At 46.9% G+C, this 21,172-nt stretch overlaps 1 long non-coding RNA gene across 3 annotated transcripts in view; it reads left to right on the forward strand.

Moving 5' to 3' along the window:
• LOC126987744 (uncharacterized) overlaps positions 1-21,172 on the forward strand; it is a 57,446-nt gene that overhangs the window by 26,896 nt on the left and 9,378 nt on the right. For all 3 annotated transcript variants that reach the window (XR_007741137.1, XR_007741135.1, XR_007741136.1), the window contains exon 3: positions 539-640. This is a non-coding gene — a long non-coding RNA (uncharacterized LOC126987744). The remainder of the gene's footprint in view (positions 1-538; positions 641-21,172) is intronic.

The raw sequence follows: 21,172 nt of genomic DNA on the forward strand, positions 1-21,172 counted from the left end.
ATAATCACCGGGAGAGCAATGTATCTTTTGTTTAGTTTCCTCAGAGTAAGCTTTTAAAATTATGTGGTAGTGTTTTTCTTCCTAACACATTTTCATCATATATGTATTTTAATAACTCCATCAGTATCATCAAAGGTCTGTTTATAATCACCGGGAGACCAATGTATCTTTTCTAGTTTCCTCAGTGTAAGCTTTTAAAAATGTACAATAATGTCAGTATTTATCTTAGTACATTCTCGCTGTAAGTGTATTTTTTCTGTTCTACCCTTTCATTGCTAGTATTTTAAATCGTCAATATATCTCTTCTAACAAACTCTTGCATGTATAATTTTCACGCATCCACCACTAAGTTAAGGTAATCTGACTCAGCAGGAACTCTCTTTAATCAACAGATGTAGGGAGTAGGGTATATAGCGCCGAGTTAGGTTGATATATAGCCCCCCCCTAAGAAAATCTCCAAGCCTGTTATATCTCAAAACTTAACTCTCCTTCTCGTCAAATAGTGAAGTCTGCATAGGTATTTCTTTTCCGCCCCTAGGTGTCGGCTGGAGGCCACGAGGGACGAAAAGGAACAAGTCTCCCTTCGCCTGCCTCCCGCGACCACCAACCGCCCGTGGGATATTGGACGCCGATAAAGAAGGTGAAATTATTGTATATTTGCCGGCATATTTTTACCCGGCGAATCCTTCCTACGAACCTTCACCTCCTCTTCCATTTTCGGCCTTCCTATCTCCTCCTCCTCCTGTTCTTCTTCCTCTTTCTTTCGTTCGTTTAATTATTAGTTAGAAATTATCCCGCCTCCTCCTTTTTTCTCCCTCCTGACCTTCTCCTGTTCCTCATCCTCTTCCTCCTTCTCCTGTTCTGTTATTTTCCTCTTTCTCTTTCTTTCATTCGTTCAATTATTAGTTAGAAATTATCCCGCCTCCTCCTTTTTTTTCCCTTCTGACCTTCTCCTCCTGTTCCTCCTCCTCTTCCTCCTCTCCTTTTCTTTCATCATTTTGCTACTTCCACATTCGTTCATTCATCAGTAAGATATTATTCCACATCTTTATCTTCCTTTTTCCTATTCTTTTTCTCCTCCTCCTCCTGCGAATGTTCCTCTTCCTCCTCTTTCTCTTTTTTTTTTTTTTGTCAGTCTACCTCTGTCATATCCATTCATTCATCACCCAGAAATCCACCTCCTTTTTCTTTTTTTCTACCTTTTGATATCTTCCTTCCCTTCCTCCTCCTCCTCCTCCGAATGTTCCTCTTCCTCCTCTTTCTCTTTTTTTTTTAGTCAGTCTACCTCTGTCATATCCATTCATTCATCACCTTGAAATCCACCTCCTTTTGATTTCTTCTTCCTCCTTCTCCTCCTCCTCCTTCTCTTCGTCCTTCTCTCCTCTTTTTCCTTATTCTACCATCCGTCCGTCCTCCTTTTGTTCCGCTTCATTCCATTTTCCTCTCTTTCCTCAGTCTCCCTTACCCGCAAATTACCCCAATCAACGTAGAATCTCCTTTTTCCCTTCATTCCAACTATACTAACCTTCCTTACATAGAGACTCCCTTTCCCTCCATCTCCTTATTCCATTCACAATTTGTATGTCTATATGCCTCCTCCCTTCCTCCCTCCTTTATCTCTCAGCTTCCTACTTCCCTCACTCCTTCCCTCTCCTCCATTCTTGCCTCTCTCCCTTCCAACCTCTCTCTCTTTCATCCTTTCCTCCCCTTCTTTTCTCCCTCCCTCCCAGACCCCATCCCAGTAATCTCTCTCTTCCTTACATGCAAACTCCCTTTTCTTTCTTTTCCTTATTCCATTCAACAATCAGTGCCTGTCTATTCCTCTCCTTCTTTCTTCCCCTTCCTCCCTTCCTTCCTACCTCCCTTCCTTCCTTCCTCTCTCTCTCCCCCTCCCTCCCTCCTAGCCCCGTGCCAATAAGCTAACCGGTCAATGGCTTTCTTTCCGCATTTCCTTCCCCCCACAATATCGCCTTCCTTCTTTTCTCCGTGCAAATGTTTATATCCTTACTTTACGCCGCTTGCAATCTGTTCCCTCGCGACGACACACTGGGCGGTATTCTGAGATGATTTCACCTCTGTTTTTGGACACTCCTTTGACCTCTATTCAGGAGCAGTAAGTAGCGGGCTTTTTTTTTAATACTTTTCTTTACGCCCTTGAACAGTCTCCTTAGCTGTACAAAAAAAAAGACCAAAAAAGAGATGAATCGGGTTCTTATGAGTGTATATTTGGGTTCGTGGTATAGAAAAAGGGTCCAACTACCACCAGAATCATAAAACTATCTCTAGAAATCCCCAGAACTCATATGAAAGCGTTATCAATTATGTGTTTTTAGTCACCGAAATGTTTTAAGAATATGACCCACACGTTCTTGCAACAGACACACACACACACACACACACACACACACACACACACACACACACACACACACACACACACACACACTTACACAGACACACACGTACACAGACACAGATACAGACAGACACAGATGGATACAGATACAGACAGAAAGACACAGAGACACACAGGACACATACAACCCCCCTCCCCCCCAACACACACGCCCCCTATCCTTCCTCTCGCCTTTAACCCCCCCCCCCCCCACACACACACACACATGCCCCCTGCCTTCCACACACACCTACACACAGCTGGCTTTACCCTCCCTCCGTGCACTCATAAAACTAACACCGCCATTAGGACCAAGGCTTAAGTGACCCCAACCTCGTCGCATTCACGGCCGGAAATTATATGAAATTGTAATTGAGGATTTGTTCTCACCAGGGGATGGGCAGAGGTGTAAGGTTTTATTTTTTTTCCTTTTTTAATTCTTTCGTTTCCGCATTTATAAGCTTGTCGCATTATTTTTTTTCCTTTCGTTTTGTTTTGTTTCCCCTGAATTTGCTGTGTTATGTATATGTCTTTGGTTCACCCCGGAAGACTTTCATATATTTTTTTCTATTTATTTGTTATCCCGAGTTATGTTTTGATATATATTTTTGGCTAAGCCCTTGATGCGGTCTTAAATATTTTTGGCTTTACCCGGAACTCGGTATCTTTTTGTATTTATATTTACTATTTAATTTTTATATTTGAAATTTTTTACCTCATTTCTCTTATCATTCCGAATTGTGAATATTTGGCTATACCTTAAAATATGTGATTCCTTTCCTACTTCTTCCGTGCATCACTATTAAAAAAGCATTGTTTATTTATAAGAGAATGGAAGCAAAACTAGCGACAGGCAAAGACGTAAAGCCTGTTATATTTCTACTCGTAAAAAAAAATCTTCCTTTCTGTATCTCTTAAATTATCAAACATTTAATTAGATTGGTCTGGTCCGTTTATATAGTTCCTTACATACAATTTTTTTCTTCTGTCAATCATCTATCTGTTTGCGTCTAATTGCTTGTCTGTTTCTGTGTCGGTTGAGTTGTCTTTTTGTCTGTCTGTGTCTGTCTGTCTGTCTGTCTGTGTGTCTGTTTCTGCCTCCATCTCTTTCTTCTCCGTTTCTGTCTGTCTCTCTATCTGTGTCTGTACGTCTCACATTTTCGTCTTCGCCGCCCTCCTCCTCCTCCTCCTCCTCCTCCTCTTCCCCCCCCCCGCAGAGAGCCCGGGTTCGATTCCCAGGCGGATTGGAAAAATTTGGTCGGCTTTTCCGATACCCTACGCCCCTGTCCACCCAGCAGTGAATGGGTACCAGGTATTAATCGGGGGTTGTGTCCCGTCTCCTGGGATCTGTGCCCTTCTCCTATAATTCCTTCCCCTTCTGTCTCTCTCCGGCATATGACCACAGATGTTGCGCCGACTAAACGAAACTTACAACTTCCTCCTCCTCCTCCTCCTCCTCCTCCTCCTCCTCCTGCTCTTCCACTTCCACAACGTAATCCTCTTCCTCCTCGTCTTAACCCTTCCTCTTCCACCACCGCCTCCGCCCCCCTCCTCTCCCCACCAACAATCTCCCTGTCACATAAACATTTCAACACTCCAATAAAGCGACGGTTTAAGATCACACTAGCGCTGCTTTTTTTTCTTTCTCTCTTTTTTCTCTTTGTCAAGCTCAGACCAGATAAGTTTTTTTTTTTTGTGGTAAAGCCTTCCTGTGTTGAGGTACATATTCGTTTTTTTGTTTATTTATTTATTCCTTTTGTGTTTGTCTGTGGTGTCATTTGTGTGGCTTGCCTTTCGTGTGTGTTTGTCTGTTGTTGTTTTTATCGTCTTGTTTTATTTATTCTTTATTTTGTTTCTCTGTGTTTTCATTCCTGTGAGTTCTCTTGTACGAATCTGTTTTCCTTTTACTTCATCTTTTTTTGCCTTCTCGTTTATTCCTTTTCTTCTGTGTGCTTTCATTCGTGTTTCCTGTGGCTCGTGTGTGTGTGGTTTCCCTTTATTTATATATGTGGATGTCAGTGTATGTATGTGTAAGTGTGTGTGGGGGAAGGGGGGGGATACCAGTGTGTGTGTGTGTGTGTGTGTGTGTGTGTGTGTGTGTGTGTGTGTGTGTGCATGTTTGTTTTCCATTCCCATTGTTGTGTTTATTTGCATTCTCATGAGTGTGTCTGTCTGTGTTGTTATCTCCCGCCTCACTGATAGCGGGGAAGTGTTGCAGGGTGTTCGCCTCGCCCCGTCTGTCTGTTCGCCTATCCGTTAACCCCCAAAAGTATAAAGGACAAATATACAGAAGATAAACATATCCGTTAACCCCCCCAAAAATATAGAGGACAAAATCAATACAGAGAAGGGAAACATCAAATCATTTCCATACCAATATATAAAGAAAAATTGAAGTTTATTCGTATTAAGTTCGTTACCAAGAGCACATAGGCAAGAGTACGGTGTGGTATTGCAAACTAAAAAAAAAAAAAAGGAAAAGAAGGAAAAACAGCGGTGTCAAATGTGCGAGTTGGCAGAATTGAAAAGAGGAAAAAAAAAAAAGAAGTATGGTTTCCGTGTGCGGGCAAAACAGAACCAGAAAAAATCACTCTCAAAAAGGCTTCCATTCGTTTCCTGAAGCCATGGTCATAAGTGGCGCCATCTGCCCATCCTCCCCACGTGCGTGTGTGTGTGTGTGTGTGTGTGTGTGTGTGTGTGTGTGTGTGTGTGTGTGTGTGTGTGTGTGTGTGCATGTGTGTGTGCGTGTGTGGTTATTTTCTTTTCTCTTTTCTTCTCTTCTTTTTTTTCTTTCCTTTCCTTTCCTTTCCTTTTTTATTTTTTTTCCTTTCGTTTCTATTCGTCTCTTCTCTTTTCTTCCCTTCTCTTCTCTTCTTTTCTTTTCTTTTCTTTTCTTTTCTCTTCTCTTCTCTTCTCTTCTCTTCTCTTCTCTTCTCTCTCTCTCTCTCTCTCTCTCTCTCTCTCTCTCTCTCTCTCTCTCTCTCTCTCTCTCTCTCTCTCTCTCTCTCTCTCTCTCTCTCTCTCTCTCTCTCTCTCTCTCTCTCTCTCTCTCTCTCTCTCTCTCTCTCTCTCTCTCTCTCTCTCTCTCTCTCTCTCTCTCTCTCTCTCTCTCTCTCTCTCTCTCTCTCTCTCTCTCTCTCTCTCTCTCCTGTTCAATTTCCTTCTGTCATCCTTCCCTTCCGATCCTCTCCGCCGCCTTATCCTCAGTCATCTCTTAACACTTCGCTGATTCTCGTACTGTCATTATCATTTAATTATTTTTTTACTTCTTTTCATGATCCAATTTGTAACAGCTTTTCTCTAATCTATTGTTAATTCGTAGTTTTCATTTTTTTATATATTATTTTTTTACTGTATTCATCAATATATTATAATCGAGATTCCTTTATATATATTTCAGTAATCTTGAAGTAACTATTGTCTGCCTTTTCTTCAACAGCATTCATCTTCGTTTCTCTTCCTCCTCCTCTTCGCCTCTTTTTCCCTTCATTTTTAGCATTGGCGTGCGTCGTTTAATAAGTGCGTTTGTATATATTTCAGTCATCTTGAAGTAACTATTATCTTCCTTTTCTTCAACTGTATTCATCTTTTTTCTCTTCCTCCTCCTCTTCGCCTCTTTTTCCCTTCTTTTCTACCACTGGCGTGCGTCGTTTAATAAGTGCGTTTCTGGTACGGAGGCACGGAGGCGTGACGGGTCTGTACCTAACATGTCAGAACTCTTTTACGGTCGGCACGTGATGGTCGGCGCGTGTCTCCGGGTCGTGAACGGTCGTCGTCTTCGAGGCAGCCAGGCGAGGCGAGGCAGAGTGCGTGAGGTGGAGCGGAAAAATTAGAATATTCTAAATTAAAAAGGAAAGTTGTCCCGTCTCGTGTGTGTCGCTGTGGAAGATCAATTTTACCGAGCTGTTGCTGTTCGGAAAATGTCACATATATACTTTCGAACGTCATTTTCATCTTGTTGACGCGTTCCGTTTTCTTGGGGGGCTTCGTGGTGCAGTGGTTAGCACACTCGGCTCACAATCGAGAGAGCCCGTGTTCGATTCCCGGGCGGAGTGGAAAAAATTGGGCGGCTTTTCCGATACCCTACGCCCCTGTCCACCCGGCAGTGAATGGGTACCAGGTATTAATCGGGGGTTGTGTCCCGTCTCCTGGGGTCTGTTTCCTTCTCCTATAATTCCTTCCCCCTCCTGTCTCTCTCCGGCATATGACCACAGATGTTGCGCCGACTAAACGAAGCTTTCCAACTTTCCGCTTTCTTGAGTGTTTTTCAGTTAACAAAATTGACGAAGTTCACCCAAGCAAAAGTCAATATCGGTTTGGTCTTGTTTTTGTTCCCCTCACCTTGTTATGAAAATGTTGGGTATAAAAATTTCGATCGTCGTTATCATTTTATTTTCGCTGTGCTGTTTTAATCCAATTTTTATTAGTTTTTAGTTAACACAATTCACCGAGGAAGTCAACACTCACCTGTAAACTCATTAGGTACATATTGTTTTTGTCCCCCTCCCGCTTTATTTTATTTTTATTCTGCTTACTTTATTGTCACCCCGTTATTTTTCATATTTGTTTGTGCTCATCAAAGGAGGAGGAGGAGGTGGCTGTTTAGGTCATGTTCCCTCTCCCTATACCTTCCCTCCCTCTCCCTTCACCTTCTCTCTCCCTTCCCGTTTCCCTCCCTCTCCCTTCACCTTCTCTCTCCCTTCCCCTTTCCCTTTCTCCCTTCACCTTCTCTCTCCCTTCCCCTTTCCCTCCCTCTCCCTTCACCTTCCCCTCTCCCTTCACCTTTCCCTTTCTCCCTTCACCTTCGCTTCTCCCTTCCCCTTTCCCTCCCTCTCCCTTCACCTTCTCTCTCCCTTCCGCTTCCCTTCTCCCTTCCCCTTTCCCTCCCTCTCCCTTCACCTTCCTCTTCTCCCTTCACCTTCCCCCTTTCCCTTCCCATTTCTCCCTTCACCTTCCCTTCTCCTTCTCTTCCTACACCTTTCCCTCTCCCCTCACCTTCTCTTTCCCTTCCCTTTCCCCTCTCTCTCTCCTCACTTTCCCTTCCAGACAAATAATTCAATGATCCTTACAAGCATTATTCCTTCACCAAGAGCCTGTAAATCCTTCCTTCCCTTCCTCGTCACCTCGCGAATAAGCTCACACCACCACCACCACCACCACCACCGTTCCCTTCACACCAAACACTTTCCGCCCTCTTAGCCTGTCTCCTGGTGCCCTCCTCTCGTCTCCTCCTCGTCTTCCCTCGCCTCCTCAGTCTTCTCAGGGATCTCACATCTCCTCCAGAATTACCTCCCTCGCTCCCACATTTCTGCCCTTGCTATTGTGTATGTCTGTGTCTGTCTCTGTCTCCTTCCTTCATCTCCTTCCTTTCTTGTCTTAACTATTTTAATTCTTACCTTCGACCAGCCATAGTTTCATAAGGAGAATTTCACCTTGCTTGCCCTTATTTTCGTCTCTTCAACTATTGTATGTGTGTGTATGTGTGTGTCTCTCTCCTCTCTCTTCGTCTCCTTTCTTTATCTCCTCTTCTTCTTACTCTCGATTATATATAGTTTCGTACGGGTCATTGTGTGTGTGTGTGTGTGTGTGTGTGTGTGTGTGTGTGTGTGTGTGTGTGTGTGTGTGTGTGTGTGAGTCTCTCTTCTCCTGTCATTCCCTCCCTTCCATTATCTCCTTTTACTATTGCTTCTTCGTCCATTGTGTCTGTGTCTCTGTCAGTCTCTCTTCTCCTGTCACTCCCTCCCTTCCCTTAACTCCTTTTACCATCGCTTCTTCGTCCGTTCTGTCTGTGTCTCTGTCAGTCTCTCTTCTCCTGTCATTCCCTCCCTTCCCTTATCTCCTCTCCGTCTCCCCTCCATCGGGCACAGTTCCATACCAAAGCTTTCTCGACAAAGGCTTACCTCATCGAATTTCCTCCTGCCCTTTGTAGCTCTTGCCCTTCGTTCTCTTGTCTTCCCACTTACGAACTTACGAACTTTCTATTCTAGCTCCTCGGCGTTTTTCCTTCCCTTTGATGATTGGCCGTAAGTGCTCTCAACGTCAACCTCTTTCTGATTCCTCTTTTTCCTCCTTGTCTTTTCTTTCCCTTCTTTTATTTCCTCCTTTATTTATCTATTCCTTGCTTATACACCCTTTCAATCCATTCATTCAACTTGCTTCCATTTCTTTCTCTCTTCTTTTCTTTTTCCTTGTTTCCTTTCTGTTTTATTTTTTTTCCTTCCTTTCCTTCCTTCCTTCATTCTTTCCTTTTCACCTCCCTTCCATCCCTCCATCCTGCCCTCCTGTCTTTCTTCTTTCTTTCCTTTTTCCTTCTATTTCCCATCCTTCCTTCCTTCCTTATCTTTTTCCTTCCTTCCTTCCTCTTATTCCCTTTCTTTCATTCGTAACTTTCCATTTCCCTTCATTCCATCAACCTTGCCTCCATTTCTTTCTTCTTTCCCTCTTCTCCTTTTGCTTGCTTTCTTATTTATTTATATCCTTATGTCATCTCTAATGCATGTTTTTTTTTTTTTTGTTTTGTTTTTTACTCAGCGCTCGTTTCCGCTCACTCATGATCTACGCTTCCTCTTTCCTCTTTCCTCTTTCTTCTTTTCTGTTTTTACCTTTGAGTGTATATCTTTCTGCTCACTTTAATCTCTCATCTTCCTTCCTTCCTTCTGTAAATAGATTTCTCATATTTCGCCTCTTCTGTTTCGTTATTTTTCCTCAGATTTCAATTACTCTTTCTGTCATAAAATTTCATCGCATTTTCTCTCTCTCTCTCTCTTCCATATTATCTGCTCCTCGATTTCCCTTTCCTTAGTTCTTTAAATAATTTCCTCACACATTCCCATTTTCTGATATTCTATTTTCATTTTGTTCTCAGACCTCGCCTTCCTTACTTCTTTAAATATTTTTCTCATGCTCCCTCTTTCTTCCATTCTGTTTCTACTTTTTCATTGGATTTCACTTTCCTTACCTCTTAAATAAATAAATAAAAATTCCCATATTCATCCCACTTTCTTATATTGTAATTCTATTTCTTCTCAGATTTCACGATTAACTTCTAGGAGATAAACTCTCGTGTGTGTGTGTGTGTGTGTGTGTGTGTGCGCGAGGAGGAGGGTGTGGGGGGGGGGGAGTGTCAGTGTGTGTGGGGGAAGGAGGGATCAGTGTGTGTGTGTGTGTGTGTGTGTGTGTGTATGTGTGTGTGTGTGTGGAGTAGGGGAGAGGGGGATAGGAGGACACGACAGGACAGGACAGTACAAGGCAGAACAGGACAAGACAGAACAAGACAGGAAAAGACAGTACAAGACAGGACAAGACAGGACAAGACAGGACAGGATAAAACAAGGAAAGACAGGGTAGGACAGGAAAGGACAGGGCAGGAAAGGAAAGGACAGAGCAGAACAAAATAGGACAGGATAAAACCAGGAAAAACAGGGTAGGACAGAGCAGAACAAAATAGGACAGGACAAGGAAGGAGACGACAGGGAAAGACAAGGACGGAAGGAAGAACAGGAGACAACAGAGAAGGACAGAGAAGGGCAAGGCAGGGGAAGGCAGTGTTTCAGGGCAGTCAAGTGTGAGGTGCTTTACATAAATGGCGGAGAGAGTGTGTGTGTTCATGTGTAAAGCCGCAGTGGGAGTTCGTCGATTCTCTGTGAGGACGAAGATTGGAAGCGAGTGCGTGTGTGAGGGTGGAGGAGAGGGAGGGAGTGTGGGGGGAAGGGAAGTTGGTGTCTGGGTGTTGGTGTCTGGGTGTGGGTGTGAGGCTGGAGGAGAGGGAGGGAGTGTGGGGGGAAGGGAAGTGGGTAGCTGGGTGTTGGTGTCTGGGTGTTGGTGTCTGGGTGTTGGTGTCTGGGTGTTGGTGTCTGGGTGTTGGTGTCTGGGTGTGGGTGTCTGGGTGTTGGTGTCTGGGTGTGGGTGTCTGGGTGTTGGTGTCTGGGTGTGGGTGTCTGGGTGTGGGTGTCTGGGTGTTGGTGTCTGGGTGTTGGTGTCTGGGTGTTGGTGTCTGGGTGTTGGTGTCTGGGTGTTGGTGTCTGGGTGTGGGTGTCTGGGTGTTGGTGTCTGGGTGTGGGTGTCTGGGTGTTGGTGTCTGGGTGTGGGTGTCTGGGTGTTGGTGTCTGGGTGTTGGTGTCTGGGTGTTGGTGTCTGGGTGTGGGTGTCTGGGTGTTGGTGTCTGGGTGTTGGTGTCTGGGTGTTGGTGTCTGGGTGTGGGTGTCTGGGTGTGGGTGTCTGGGTGTTGGTGTCTGGGTGTGGGTGTCTGGGTGTTGGTGTCTGGGTGTGGGTGTCTGGGTGTTGGTGTCTGGGTGTGGGTGTCTGGGTGTTGGTGTCTGGGTGTGGGTGTCTGGGTGTTGGTGTCTGGGTGTGGGTGTCTGGGTGTTGGTGTCTGGGTGTTGGTGTCTGGGTGTTGGTGTCTGGGTGTTGGTGTCTGGGTGTTGGTGTCTGGGTGTGGGTGTCTGGGTGTTGGTGTCTGGGTGTTGGTGTCTGGGTGTTGGTGTCTGGGTGTGGGTGTCTGGGTGTTGGTGTCTGGGTGTTGGTGTCTGGGTGTTGGTGTCTGGGTGTTGGTGTCTGGGTGTTGGTGTCTGGGTGTTGGTGTCTGGGTGTGGGTGTCTGGGTGTTGGTGTCTGGGTGTTGGTGTCTGGGTGTTGGTGTCTGGGTGTGGGTGTCTGGGTGTGGGTGTCTGGGTGTTGGTGTCTGGGTGTGGGTGTCTGGGTGTGGGTGTCTGGGTGTGGGTGTCTGGGTGTTGGTGTCTGGGTGTGGGTGTCTGGGTGTGGGTGTCTGGGTGTTGGTGTCTGGGTGTGGGTGTCTGGGTGTTGGTGTCTGGGTGTGGGTGTCTGGGTGTTGGTGTCTGGGTGTTGGTGTCTGGGTGTGGGTGTCTGGGTGTTGGTGTCTGGGTGTGGGTGTCTGGGTGTGGGTGTCTGGGTGTGGGTAGCTGGGTGTGGGTGTCTGGGTGTTGGTGTCTGGGTGTTGGTGTCTGGGTGTTGGTGTCTGGGTGTGGGTGTCTGGGTGTGGGTGTCTGGGTGTGGGTGTCTGGGTGTGGGTGTCTGGGTGTTGGTGTCTGGGTGTGGGTGTCTGGGTGTTGGTGTCTGGGTGTGGGTGTCTGGGTGTTGGTGTCTGGGTGTGGGTGTCTGGGTGTTGGTGTCTGGGTGTGGGTGTCTGGGTGTGGGTGTCTGGGTGTTGGTGTCTGGGTGTTGGTGTCTGGGTGTTGGTGTCTGGGTGTTGGTGTCTGGGTGTTGGTGTCTGGGTGTGGGTGTCTGGGTGTGGGTGTCTGGGTGTTGGTGTCTGGGTGTGGGTGTCTGGGTGTTGGTGTCTGGGTGTGGGTGTCTGGGTGTTGGTGTCTGGGTGTTGGTGTCTGGGTGTTGGTGTCTGGGTGTTGGTGTCTGGGTGTTGGTGTCTGGGTGTGGGTGTCTGGGTGTTGGTGTCTGGGTGTTGGTGTCTGGGTGTTGGTGTCTGGGTGTGGGTGTCTGGGTGTGGGTGTCTGGGTGTGGGTGTCTGGGTGTGGGTGTCTGGGTGTGGGTGTCTGGGTGTTGGTGTCTGGGTGTTGGTGTCTGGGTGTGGGTGTCTGGGTGTGGGTGTCTGGGTGTTGGTGTCTGGGTGTGGGTGTCTGGGTGTTGGTGTCTGGGTGTGGGTGTCTGGGTGTTGGTGTCTGGGTGTTGGTGTCTGGGTGTGGGTGTCTGGGTGTTGGTGTCTGGGTGTGGTGTCTGGGTGTTGGTGTCTGGGTGTGGGTAGCTGGGTGTTGGTGTCTGGGTGTTGGTGTCTGGGTGTGGTGTCTGGGTGTTGGTGTCTGGGTGTGGGTGTCTGGGTGTTGGTGTCTGGGTGTGGTGTCTGGGTGTGGGTGTCTGGGTGTGGGTGTCTGGGTGTTGGTGTCTGGGTGTGGGTGTCTGGGTGTTGGTGTCTGGGTGTTGGTGTCTGGGTGTTGGTGTCTGGGTGTGGGTGTCTGGGTGTGGGTGTCTGGGTGTTGGTGTCTGGGTGTGGGTGTCTGGGTGTTGGTGTCTGGGTGTGGGTGTCTGGGTGTTGGTGTCTGGGTGTTGGTGTCTGGGTGTTGGTGTCTGGGTGTTGGTGTCTGGGTGTTGGTGTCTGGGTGTGGGTGTCTGGGTGTTGGTGTCTGGGTGTTGGTGTCTGGGTGTTGGTGTCTGGGTGTGGGTGTCTGGGTGTGGGTGTCTGGGTGTTGGTGTCTGGGTGTGGGTGTCTGGGTGTGGGTGTCTGGGTGTGGGTGTCTGGGTGTTGGTGTCTGGGTGTGGGTGTCTGGGTGTGGGTGTCTGGGTGTTGGTGTCTGGGTGTTGGTGTCTGGGTGGTGGTGTCTGGGTGTGGGTGTCTGGGTGTTGGTGTCTGGGTGTTGGTGTCTGGGTGTGGTTGTCTGGGTGTTGGTGTCTGGGTGTGTGTCTGGGTGTTGGTGTATGGGTGTGGGTGTCTGGGTGTTGGTGTCTGGGTGTTGGTGTCTGGGTGTGGGTGTCTGGGTGTTGGTGTCTGGGTGTGGGTGTCTGGGTGTTGGTGTCTGGGTGTGGGTGTCTGGGTGTTGGTGTCTGGGTGTGGGTGTCTGGGTGTTGGTGTCTGGGTGTGGGTGTCTGGGTGTTGGTGTCTGGGTGTTGGTGTCTGGGTGTTGGTGTCTGGGTGTGGGTGTCTGGGTGTTGGTGTCTGGGTGTGGGTGTCTGGGTGTTGGTGTCTGGGTGTGGGTGTCTGGGTGTTGGTGTCTGGGTGTGGGTGTCTGGGTGTTGGTGTCTGGGTGTTGGTGTCTGGGTGTTGGTGTCTGGGTGTGGGTGTCTGGGTGTTGGTGTCTGGGTGTTGGTGTCTGGGTGTTGGTGTCTGGGTGTTGGTGTCTGGGTGTTGGTGTCTGGGTGTTGTTGTCTGGGTGTAGGTGTCTGTGTGTTGGTGTCTGGGTGTTGGTGTCTGGGTGTGGGTGTCTGGGTGTTGGTGTCTGGGTGTTGGTGTCTGGGTGTTGGTGTCTGGGTGTTGGTGTCTGGGTGTTGGTGTCTGGGTGTTGGTGTCTGGGTGTTGGTGTCTGGGTGTGGGTGTCTGGGTGTGGGTGTCTGGGTGTGGGTGTGGAGGGTGTGGTGGAGGGTGAGTGTCTGGGTGGAAGTCTGGGTGTTGGTGTCTGGGTGTTGGTGTCTGGGTGTTGGTGTCTGGGTGTTGGTGTCTGGGTGTTGGTGTCTGGGTGTTGGTGTCTGGGTGTTGGTGTCTGGGTGTGGGTGTCTGGGTGTGGGTGTGAGGCTGGAGGAGAGGGAGAGAGTGTGGGGTGTTGGTGTCTGGGTGTTGGTGTCTGGGTGTTGGTGTCTGGGTGTTGGTGTCTGGGTGTGGGTGTGAGGGTGGAGGAGAGGGAGGGAGTGTGGGGGGAAGGGAAGTTGGTGTCTGGGTGTTGGTGTCTGGGTGTGGGTGTCTGGGTGTTGGTGTCTGGGTGTTGGTGTCTGGGTGTTGGTGTCTGGGTGTTGGTGTCTGGGTGTGGGTGTGAGGCTGGAGGAGAGGGAGTGTGGGGGGAAGGAAAGTGGGTAGCTGGGTGTTGGTGTCTGGGTGTGGGTGTGGGTGGAGGAGAGAGGGAGGGAGTGTGGGGAAGGGATGTGGCTGGGTATGGGTATGGATGTGTCAGCGTTGTCAAATTATCGTACTCACCGCATTTCATTTTCGTAGATTCTGACCAATAAGTATACCAGAAAAAACGAAAACGATCAACATTTAACAGTTTTAACGATAACTTTAAATTTCTATCATTAGTTGTGTGGTTACGACCGTCTTGGAGCCTAAAAGAGATAGATGCAGTGGTCAGAGTACGACAATTTGCCAACGCTGGTGTGAGTCGGTTAAGTGGTTGCTCTGCGGTTAGGCTCGGGTTGGAGGTGAATGTCCAAGGCTGTAACGAACCACTGTGAGCTCTCTGTATCTACCTCGCTTTCACTGGGTTCCTGGCTGTCTGTCCTTTGCCTGTTATGCTGTCTGTCCTGTGCTTGTCAATAACTGGTCCCTCGCAGACTCGTTATGTTTTTCTCAGGACTCTTCCGATACCCTACGCCCCTGTCCACCCAGCAATGAATGGGTACCAGGTATTAATCGGGGGTTGTGTCCCGTCTCCTGGGATCTGTTTCCTTCTCCTATAATTCCTTCCCCTCCTGTCTCTCTCCGGCATATGACCACAGATGTTGCGCCGACTAAACGAAACTTTCCAAACTTTCTCATTACTCATTCTGTTAGTCCTTGTCCTCTTCGTCCTCCTCTTCCTCCTCATTATCCTCTTCTCATTCTTCTTCCTCCAACTCACAACTCATTCATCTTTTTCCTCCTCCTCATGACCATCTACCTTCCCCTCCTCATCAATCTACATACCCTCTTCATCCTCCTCCTTCTCCTCTTCGTCCTCCTCATTTTCCTCTTTCTTCTCATTCTTCTTCCTCCAACTCATTCATTTTCTTCCTCCTCTTCATGACCATCTACCTTCCCCTCTTCATCAATCTCCTTACCCTCTTCATCCTCCTCCTTCTCCTCCTCCATCTTCTCTTAAACCTCTTCTACCTTCTCCTTTGTCAACGCCCGCAAGACTCCTTCCCTCCACCTCACCCCCCTTCTCTTAGTATTAAAGTTCCGGTGTTTAAAGAGCCGCGGAGAGATCAAAAGCCGGGCCGAAGTGTCAACTAGGGGCCCAGAAATTAGGTTTGGTGACCGTGACCGCGTGGAGTCGATGAAAGAAATGAGGGAGACCCATGAGTGAGATTTTGGATGAGAACACGACAAGAACAGAGAGAACAGGAATAAGCAATAACAATAAATAACAGCATGTCAATGTATTTATCGATCTATCTCACCTTTCTATTTGTATATCTATCCGTCTATCCATTCATCCGTCTATCATAACTATAGCAAAGGGAGAGAAGAAAGAGGAGGAGGAGGAGGAAGGGGAGGAGGAAACGAAGAGAAAAATCATAAGACGGGAAAGTGGAGGGAAAGAAAAGAAAATTGAAAGAAAAATAACAGGTGAAGGGAGAAGAGGAAAAGGAGGAAAAGGAAAACCAGAAGAGAGGAAAGTATAGACGAACAGGAGAGGAGGAAAAGAAGGAGGAGGAGGCGAAGGAAGAGGAAAATCAGAGGAGGAGGAGGAAAAGGAGGAAAAGGAAAACCAGAAGAGAGGAAAGTACAGAAGAACAGGAGAGGAGGAAAAGAAGGAGGAGGAGGCGAAGGAAGAGGAAAATCAGAGGAGTAGGAGGAAAAGGAGGAAAAGGAAAACCAGAAGAGAGGAAAGTATAGACGAACAGGAGAGGAGGAAAAGAAGGAGGAGGAGGCGAAGGAAGAGGAAAATCAGAGGAAGAGGAGGAAAAGGAGGAAAAGGAAACAGAAGAGAGGAAAGTAGAAGAACAGAGAGGAGGAAAGAAGGAGGAGGAGGCGAGAAGAGAGGAAACAGAGGAGTAGGAGGAAAAGGAGGAAAAGGAAAACCAGAAGAGAGGAAAGTACAGAAGAACAGGAGAGGAGGAAAAGAAGGAGGAGGAGGCGAAGGAAGAGGAAAATCAGAGGAGGAGGAGGAAAAAGTACATCAAAAGAAGCGAAAATTGAGAGCTATATAATGAGTCTGTGATGACGCGAGGCCAACTTTTAATGGCTTCTCAAAGTAGTTACCCGGCGTTAGCAGCAAAGAACTATTGTTATTGGTCATCTCAGCGAGCCTTTCACGCCTCGCTGTTCCTTCCCGCCTTCCTTCCTCCTGTTCCTATGCCTTCCTCTTTGCTCTCCTTCCTTCCTTCTTTCCTTCCCTCCTTCTATATCTACGTCTTCTTCCTCTTTGCTCTCCTTCCTTCCTTCTTTCCTTCCCTCCTTCTATATCTACGTCTTCTTCCTCTTTGCTCTTCCTTCCTTCCTTCTTTCCTTCCCTCCTTCTATATCTATGCCTTCTTCCTCTTTGCTCTTCCTTCCTTCCTTCTTTCCTTCCCTCCTTCTATATCTACGTCTTCTTCCTCTTTGCTCTTCCTTCTTCTCCGCCTCTTTTCCTTCCCCATCATCTTCCCTTTTCTTTCCTATCTTCTTATCTTCCTCCTCCACGTTTCTTTAATTCGTCTCTTCCTCCTCTTCCTCCTCCTCCTCCTTTTCCTTTAATAATCTCTTTCATTTTCCTTGTTTGTCATTTTCTTCTTCAATTTCTTAGTTTTCTTCATGTTTCCTTCATTGGTTTCTTTCCCTCTTGTTTCCCTTTCCTTCTTCTCTTCCTCCTCCTCCTCCTCCTTTTCCTTTAATAATCTCTTTCATTATTTTTGTTTGTCATTTTCCTCTTTAATTTCTTAGTTTTTTTCATGTTTTCCTCATTGGTTTCTTTCCCTCTTCTCTTGTTTTCCCTTCCTCCTCCTCCTTTTCCTCTAACATTTTCCTATTTTCATTTTTCACTGTCTTTCTCATTTTCTTCAACTCTTCCACTGTCTTTATCATTTTCTTCAACTCTTCCACCTTGTTTCTTCCATTCCGTCTCTTCTCCTTTCATCTTGTTCCCTTTTCCTAAGAACATAAGAACATAGAAGTCTGCAAGAGGCCGGGAAGCCTGTACGAGGCAGCCCCTCTGAACCTAAGCTCCCGTGTAGCTCCCGTGTATCTAACCCCACCTAATATCGCTGTCCATGAATTTATCTAATCTATTTTTGAATGTGACAATTGTATTGGCACTCACCACATGACTGCTAAGCCTATTACACTCATCCACCACCCTGTTAGTAAACCAATTTTTGCCTATGTCCCTGTTGAATCTGAATTTATCCAGTTTAAACCCATTACTTCGTGTCCTACCCGGTTCTCTTACCAACAAAACCTTATGAATGTCTCCCTTATTAAAGCCCTTCATCCATTTATAAACCTCGATCATGTCTCCACGCACCCTTCGCCTTTCCAGAGAATGCAAGTTTAACAGTTTGAGTCTTTCCTCTTTCTTCTCTTCCTCCTCTTCCTCTAACCTTTTCCCTTTCCATTCTACTTCTCATTTTCTTTCTCAGTTTCTTCGTCGTCTTCTTGTCACTATCATTCACTCCATTCCCCTCCTTCGTTGTCACTTCTCTCCTCATTCTCTTTTATTCCAGATTTTCCTCCTCCTCCTCCTCCTCCTCTTCTTCGCCCTCGTCATAATCCTCCACATAATCTCCCTCTTCATCATATTCATACCTGTCTTCCTCCCTTTCTCCTCCTCCGTCTCCTTATTCTCCTCCGTTTCTCATATTCTTCACTATTCTTCTTTTTGTTATCCTTTCCTTTGTCTTCGTCACCAATGTCTTCTTTACCGCTATCATTCTCCCCATTATTTTCCTTCTCATTGCTAATCATCATCGTCATCACCTTCGTTCTCATATTCCTCACTTCTTTTCACCATTTTTTGTCACGTTCTCAGCCTCCTTCCTCCTCCTCTTCCTCCTCCGCCTCCTACATACACTTCGGGATTATCCTTTCCTCGTTCCCGGCGCGGTATTGCCCCAGCCTCTCTTCCTCGTGGCTGTAAAAGTTTCCTGGATGGTTGATGGGCTCGTCCAGGGTAATCAGACGCATCTTTTTCCCGTCTACGACTATTGCTACTCCAGTTCCTCGCCCTCCTCCTCGTCTTCCTTCCTTCCATCATCTTCCCCCTCCTCCTCGTCCTTCCCTCCATCATCTTCCCTCTCCTCGTCCTCCTCCTCTGAGTTCTTTTTCTCCTCCTCTCCAACCTCCTCTTCTTCATCCTCATCCTCCTTTTTCTCCTTCTCCGGTTAATTTTCTCCTTTCTCCTTCTCGTCCTCCTTTTCCACCTTTCCCTTCTCCATCTTTCCTCTCCGTCCTTTTTTTTCCTCCTCCTCTCTCGTCTCCTTCCTTTCTTATTTCTCTCTCCTTATCTTCTTTCTTCTCGTAGTTTTCCTCTTTTCCCTTTTTTCCTTTCACCTCTCTCCCTCGTCTCCCTCTCAAATTTCTCCTCTCTTCTTTTATCAGTCACAGTCAGTCAGTCAGTCAGCCAGTCAGTCAGTCGGTCAGTCAGTCAGTTAGTCAGTCAGTCTGCTGTAAAAAAAAAAAAAAATGAGGGCGATCCAGTACTTGGCCGCGTCCAGTACCTTATAAACACCTTCCTCTAGAGACAAGGAGAGAGAAGATGATAATACTGAACACCTGGAAGTTGCGTCCCGAAGAAGCAATGAACATACAACACTACTCCTCCTCCTCCTCCTCCTCCTCGCTCCGCTCCTCCTCCGTGATAAAAGAGCGGCGTTCCAGTCTCCTCTTATTACATTCCGCAGAGGCCTTCCCCAGCCAATGTCTTCGCCCTCTACAGTCTAAGGTCCCAGTTCTTTAAAACCCGTTGATGTTTAGAGCCAGCTGTTGTTTTATCGTTAACCATCCCTGTGCTGGTGGTGGTGGTGGAGGGGGGGAGGGGTATGTGGGTATTGGTGTGGGTGTGCGTCTGTGTGTCTGTCTGTGTATCGCTGTTTCGGCTTGTCTGTGTCTGTTTTGAGGAGTCTGTATTTGTCTCTGTCTCTGTATCTTAGTGTCTCTGTGTCTGTGTCTGTCTCTCTGTCTCTGTTTCTGTACCTGTCTCTGTGTTTGTCTGTCCGAGTTCGTCTCTGTATAAGGAAAAGAAGGAATAGCAGGATCCAAAATGTCGAATCCTTCTGTGATATCCTGACGAGTGGCGGCCAATCGGATCATCCTCTCCCGATCCTTTGCCGCTGTACCCGTAAAAGTTGAAACAAAAAGTCCCGCGGGAAATTATAGATGGTAAACTTTTCTATCCTAATCCGTGACCAATTTGGGGGTGAGAGGGGGAGGGGAAGTAGAGGAATGCTTAGTAGAACTGTTTCACTTTCTTCCCCACCTATATCTTCACCATTAACCCCCTTCCTTACAATATCCTTCATTAAAAAGAAGTAGGAGAGGAGGAAACGGCGAAGCAAAAATAAATAGGTTATGTGGGAAAGAAAATGAGTATGAGAGAAAATGAGAAGGGATATGAGGTTTGGGGAGAGAGAGACAGAGGGGGAGGGCAGGGTAACAGGAGAGGAGAAAACGAAGAAGCAGAGAGAAAGAAAGAAGTGGAGGAAATATGGTAAAGAAAAAATGAGAAGGAATAGAATAGAAGAGCACTCGAAGAGGGTAGGGGGGACTGCTATAAAGCGTCACATGATAGAAAATGGAAAGGAATACAATAGAACAATAATAGAAGGAAGGATGGAGGACTGCGATAAAGGGTCACACGATAGAAAACAGAAAGAATAGAACAAAATAGAATCGAAGAGGTTAGGGAGGACTGCGATAAAGGGTCACTGATAGAAAATGGGAAGGAATAGAACAGAATAGAATCGAAGAGGTTAGGGGGGACTGCTATAAAGGGTCACACGATAGAAAACAGAAAGAATAGAACAAAATAGAATCGAAGAGGTTAGGGAGGACTGCTATAAGGGGTCACATGATAGAAAATGGGAAGGAATAGAACAGAATAGAATCGAAGAGGTTAGGGGGGACTGCGATAAAGGGTCACACGATAGAAAATGGGAAGGAATAGAACAGAATAGAATCGAAGAGGTTAGGGGGGACTGCGATAAAGGGTCACACGATAGAAAATGGGAAGGAATAGAACAGAATAGAATCGAAGAGGTTAGGGGGGACTGCGATAAAGGGTCACACGATAGAAAATGGGAAAGAATAGAACAGAATAGAATCGAAGAGGTTAGGGGGGACTGCGGAAAAGGGTCACACGATAGAAAATGGGAAAGAATAGAACAGAATAGAATCGAAGAGGTTAGGGGGGACTGCGATAAAGGGTCACACGATAGAAAATGGGAAGGAATAGAACAGAATAGAATCGAAGAGGTTAGGGGGGACTGCTATAAAGGGTCACACGATAGAAAATGGGAAGGAATAGAACAGAATAGAATCGAAGAGGTTAGGGGGGACTGCGGAAAAGGGTCACACGATAGAAAATGAAAAGAAACAGAATACAATACGTAGCAATGCGATAAGGGGTCCCACAATCAACAGAGAAATAGATAACCGAACTGAGATGCACTTGAAGGCGATAAAACACGCTGGAATAAGTATACAAATGAGATGGAAAGAAGACATTAACTAGTTGAAGTGTAAGAAGAAGTAGAGAAGTTAAAGAAGGAATATGGAGGAGTACGTACAGGGCAAATTAATGAAGGGGAAAATGAGGCTGTAAAGTGAGATGTTAAGGAAAATGAAAGAATAAGGAGGAGAAAATGGAGCAATGATGGAGCACAGAGAAGAGAGGAGGAGAGGAAAAGAGAGAGGAAAGAAGGGAGGAAACAGGACGAGGGAGAAACAACGAGGGAGAAGGAAAAAAAGGAGGAAAAGAGAGAAGAAAGGAGAGAGAATATGAAGAGGAGGAGAGAAGAAAGAGATAAGACGAGGGAGAAAGAGAGGAGGAGAATGGGAAAAAAGGGAGAAGAGGAAGAGGACGAGGGAGAAGAAAGAGAGAGTAGGAGGAGGAGAAGGGAGAAGAGGGCGAGAAGGAGAAAGAAGACAAAACTAAGAACGGAACTAAAAGAGAGAGATAGAGGAAACGGAGAAGAAAAGGAGAGAAATGAAGGAAAGGAGGAGGAGGGAAAAGGAGGGATTAAACTCAAGTAGCAATAGACCAGAGGAGAATGAGAGAATGAAGAGGCGATTAACCCCAATCCACCAGCGCCCCCTCCCCCCTCACCCCCCTTCCTCCCTCTCTCTCTCCCTCCCTCTCTCTCTCTCGCTCTCTCCTCCTCAGTGTGTCTCCTTCGCCTGATAGAGCTGTTTCACTTCGCCAAACTGAACGCATCGAGGCGCTTGTTGAAACTTTCGCTTCGTTTCCCCCTCACGATAAAGAGCAAG

This window comes from Eriocheir sinensis, chromosome 66, assembly GCF_024679095.1.
Source record: "Eriocheir sinensis breed Jianghai 21 chromosome 66, ASM2467909v1, whole genome shotgun sequence".
NCBI classification, from domain to species: domain Eukaryota; kingdom Metazoa; phylum Arthropoda; class Malacostraca; order Decapoda; family Varunidae; genus Eriocheir; species Eriocheir sinensis.